Raw genomic sequence first — 5,302 nt, 5'->3', positions numbered from 1 at the left:
ATACTGCACTTGTATTTATTATGAGGATCTAGAAGAGAGCAGTTCTAAGACTCCAAACATAAAGAAATGACATGGTGAGGGAAACAAATTACTATCCCAATTTGATCAGAGCACTCTATGTGCATGTGTTGACATATTACACTGTACCCCATTAGTATGTTTTTTTAATTTTATTTTTTTTCATTTTTTAAATAAAAGTTTTATTTCACTGACTATACATACACAATTACATGATTTTGCTTAGGAAAATTCTCACACTGTTGAGTTCCAACAGTTTTGCATCATCCACACAATAAGAGCAGCCGAACAATCATAAATACATTTGTTGACACATGGAGTCTACTAATGGCATGTACATAGTAGAGGTAAATATGTGGTAACTCCAGACAAGTGCTCAGAAGAGAGCCCAGATGCTTGTGAAGTGTAGCTGTCTTTCACAGTGAGGATCCGTCAATCGTGTCCTATCACTTTGGAGGCTTTGGCCTCCAAGAAGCCAGAGCCTGGGTCATAGGCCCACACTGAATGCAGGCTGTGGCCCAGCCTGCCCATTCCTGCTCTTGCCATCCATCTGGCAGATACCTGGAGATGATTTTTTGAAAAGTATAGTGGAAGTCTCGGTTCCTATAGGCATAGACCATGGGATTGATAACTGAATTGTCATGTGACAGGAGAATGGCCATGTTCATTGCCCACTTGGGCTTGTCCTTAGCCTGGGCTGGCTGAAAAAGAGTGAAACAGTTGATGACATGTACTGGTAGCCAACACAGAGCAAAGATCCCCACAGTCATAGTCAGGGACTTGGAGACATGGATCTCTCGCTGGAGGGTAGTCCTGGAGTGGTCCATCGGCTCCATGCGCTACAGCTGCCTGCAGGCCACCATGAAGATCTTGATGTAGATCACCAGCATGATAAGCAGTAGGAGGCAGGACACATCCAAAGAAGTTGAAGTAGCTCATGAGGACCACATTCTCAAAGAGACACTTCACAAGGCAGCAGCTTTCATTCATGGTTCCATCCCAGGGATCTGTGCAGTTGTTGGTGGCACTGTCTTTACTGTTCCACCCCAGAATGGAGACAATCCAATGCCAAAAGCAAGAACCCAGAGCACAGCGAGGACTCCTCTTGCTCAGGTCCTGGTGACCAAACTCTTATACCTGAGCGGGACGCGGATGGCCAGATACCCGTCGATGGCCACGGCCAGGAGGCTGAAGATAGAACTTTGAGTGAGCACAAGCACAAAGCAGGCGAGAAAGAGGCAGCTGTGGAAGTCAGTGCAGAAGCGCAGCTGATGGTGATGGCAAAGGGGATGGCGATCAGCCCCACAGCCCAGTCGCGTCAGCTGCCGCCAGGGACACCAGAAAGTAGTTGGTGGGAGTCTGCAGCGTGTTTGACATTCCCGTCGCCATGCACACCAGCATGTTCCCTGCCACCGACAGCGCAGCGACAGGGAGTTCCAGTGCCACATTAGTGCGTCCAGCGTCCAGAGTCTCCAGCGGCAATGGCCTGGCCAGCTGGCCCCAGGGGTCCCCTACCAGGGTCCTGCTGTGCGCGGGACAGCCAGTGAAACCCGCCAGGCACTGCTGGAGCACCAGACCGCGCCTTCTCTAGCCATGTCCTGCCTCCTCTAGCCACGTGCTGTTCTTTTTAGATACACATGAAAATAGAGAATATTTTGACATATTTATGCAAACATGGGTCCATCTTATTCTAATTAGGTTCTCAGTCTTGTGCTTGTACATGATGTGGAGATTCATTGTGCTCCTATGAATCTCCGCATATATGTATGTAGGAAATATATACATGTATATATGTATGTAGGAAAATGACAGAAATCTTCTATGGATTATCTGTGATTTCCTTCTATAGAGAGCTTTCTGAGGAGAAATCAGAATGTACCAGTCTTATTTATAGTCTATTGAGAAGCCAGCTGTCAGATTGTAATTTCTGAGACAACTGCCTCTTTTACCCAAGTTAATATATGACTATACCTAGGGTCTTCATTTACCTTTTCCCAATCACCTCACTCTAAAGCAGGATTACAAACTCAAGTGCTGTCCCTGAGGAGGAAGGCAAAATAAGTGTGGAGAGTAAACAGGTGAAGTATAATATGAAGACTGGTAGTTATAGCAAAATGAGATGTCCCACCTATAGGAAATTCAAATTCAAGCTTTCACAATACTGTACTAGCTATACCAAATCTGTCTAAAAGCTTGAATTTATAAATCGTTGGTTCTGAAATAGTTAAAAATCACTGTGTTGGGGTGTTCAGAGATTGACAATATATGGTTCCTGCTCACATTTTAGCACTGAACACTACAGTTTATATCACTTACTTCCTTCACTTGCAGCATTTACCAAATAACACTAAAAGAAAAACAAGGAAGTGGCCAAGTCCATCAGGGGTGAATTAATTGTGAAGTTATTGTGCTTAAGGGTGAGGATCTCTCACTTGCACAGAACTTTCCTAAGCTATGGGTCCTTTGCATTTATTTATTTGTTTTTGTATATTTTGCAAAAGTAACTGCAATTAGTGAATATCTATTTTGTGTTCTCTGACTTTTAAAATTTGTAAATTTGTTTTAATACAAAAAAATGTTAACACCCTCCAAAACAAACAAAAACAAGGGGGAGGGGGAAAAAAGGGGAGAGAATTGAACAACAGCAGAGGAGGTAGAGAGGGAAGATGGGAGGGGAGGGGAGGGGAGGGGGGATAGTAGGGGATAGGAAAGGTAGCAGAATACAACAGTCACTAATATGCCATTATGTAAAAATGTGAGTATGTAACAGAAGTGAATCTGCATTATGTATTTGGGGAGTTCAAAACCCAATTGAGTCAAATGTATGAAAGATGATATATCATGAGCTCTGTAATGTTTTGAACAATCAATAAAAAAATGGAAAAAAAAAATAAAACAACAACAAATAGCCTAATCAATAAATGGACTAAGCAACAATTAATATGTTAATAAAAAATTTAAATCTCTCTCTCAACCCCCCTCAGGCCCTTTGAATAGATTATGTTTTCTATAAATAGCAGAAAATACTAAAGCAATGACTCATATGGGCCAATAGGATAAACATCCAACTTTGTTCACCTTCTGAATGATGCCCACAGAACCCTCCCTCTTTTCCAACCAGCCATGCTTACCATGTAAAATTTTCTCCTGATTCTCTCTACCTCATGAAGTAGAACTGCTTCAGTTTCTTTTCTCAATGTCTTTTCAGGCAACAAAAAACAGAAACAAGAAGGCTTAGTGCTTGAATAGAAAAAGCAAAAGATTTTCCAGGAACCTCCACATTTGTGTTAGATAGAACAGTGTCAATGGAACCCTGATGCCTGCAAGAGATCTTAGGAAATCATGACCAGCACTTAACAGCCTCAAGAGTCAAAGTTTTTTCACCTTCAGTCATTATTTCAAAAACATTGATCTGTGTCTATTAGGCTTCACACTCATGTTTAACTCCAACTGGAGCTGGACTCAAGGAACAGAGTTGCCAAGGATCAGGGGTTTTCAAATCCAGTAGACATGGTTTGGTATCCCATTTCTAGCACTTCCCACTTGTATGCATGGGTTGTTTACCTTTTCTTCTTAAAAAGGTTTCTGCTTGTGTGTTTGTTTTATTGTATAAAGACATGAAATATGTTTTATTTGTGCCTAAACAGATTAAGAATCCTGCATTTTTCTGTTACTATTAACAGTCACAAACCCATATCCTACACACATGCTGGACAAAGTATGTGACTAAACTCATTTATTTTTTTTCTCTCTGTAAAATGGGAAGCTGGCCACTTTGGACAGTTGTGGGGAATGCATAAAAGTATCCAAGCAAATAAAAATTAAAACGTTCCTGGAAATTTACATTTATCAACAAGCAATTCCCTTGGAAGACAGCCTTACAAATGGATTAGTTTTGCAGGGACTCTTAAACCCTTCTTCCCGCCAAATACTTTTTTTTTAGACCTCTATTTTATTTATTTTTATGTGGTGCTGAGGATTGAAACCAGTGCCCCACATGTACTAGGCAAGCACTCTACTGCTGAGCCACAATCCCAACCACCCAAATATTTAAATTTTTTTTTTTTTAGCTTTAGGTGGACACAATGTCTTTATTTTATTATTATGTGGTGCTTAGGATCGAACCTGGTGCCTCAGAGACGCCTCTACCAAAATGCTTGTCTTAGTGCAACACTATTTTAAAAAAGCAATGCCTCTAACTGTTCCACATTTTCATCAGGTATGAATTGAGTAATTATACAGTGTGTAACATTTTAGCAATGCTGACTGGACTGTGTTGAAACATTATAAATTAGAATTATTTTAGTCCATAGCTGTAACTGAGTTAATTTGAGTAGGAATGTGAGCAAACAAATTATTGGAAAAAATCAACCTAATTGCAGTTGAAAGTTCCCTGTTGTTTAATGAGCATATTACCTGAAATTTTGGTGAAGTTTTTAAAAGATAAAGGGTGTCAAAATTACCTCTGATCAAATACAACAAACATAATCTACAATTAAAAATATATAACTATATAATTTTGGTGCTATAACATGTTATCACAATAGTTTTTTAGTAATGTATAATGCCACTGCTTTCGCTTTCATTTTTTTTCTCTCTCTCCCTCTTCCTCTCCCCTCCAATGTATTAGGATACAGAATATAATATCTCATTACAATATTTGGGTAGGTGATTACAATCAAACCATCTCCCAGACAAAAAGGCAAGTGAAATGGAGAAAGTACGTGATAAATTTAAGACATTATTGTACAAGCCTATAATGGTGTGTTTTAACCAGATTTCACAGTAAAAGTCATCCACTTTTTCCTCCTGTCAACAATTTATCGATTCATGCATTATGGGTTTTATGAATTGATATGCCACACGCTACATGATTAAATCTAACTATAATCGTGTTTAGGCAAGAAGGTAACTTTACAAATGTTCATGTTGGAAAACTTTGGGTTGTAAGAAGATAGGTGATTTCAACATTATTTGGCAATGTAACTCAGTGCAATGGCCATTCCTTGCTCCACAATAAAGGAAAGTCTGTGAATACAGAATAACATTAGTATGCAAAATACTTTGAGGGTAAGAAAAGAAAAGAAAAGTTCAATTGTAAAAAGGCCCAGGGAAAAAGGATGGAGTAGTGGAGGAAAGATGGGGAGAGTGTACAAGAGCTGAGTAGATTCCATGGAGGTGGGTAGGGAAAGGGTGGAGCTGGGACCATTGGCTCAAGAGCTGAGCTAGAGTCCAGAGAACATAAAAGCCTAGTTGAGCCAAGTAGGAAAAGCAGGCTGAAACC

At 40.1% G+C, this 5,302-nt stretch overlaps 1 pseudogene; it reads right to left on the bottom strand.

Annotated features, from left to right (window-relative positions):
- Positions 1-307: 307 nt before the first annotated feature.
- Positions 308-2,352, bottom strand: LOC144376706 (adenosine receptor A2b pseudogene; annotated as a pseudogene).
- Positions 2,353-5,302: the final 2,950 nt, after the last annotated feature.

Source organism: Ictidomys tridecemlineatus, chromosome 4 (assembly GCF_052094955.1).
Source record: "Ictidomys tridecemlineatus isolate mIctTri1 chromosome 4, mIctTri1.hap1, whole genome shotgun sequence".
Classification (NCBI taxonomy): domain Eukaryota; kingdom Metazoa; phylum Chordata; class Mammalia; order Rodentia; family Sciuridae; genus Ictidomys; species Ictidomys tridecemlineatus.
Note: the sequence above shows the minus strand (reverse complement) of the source record. Positions and strands in the feature narration are given on the sequence as shown.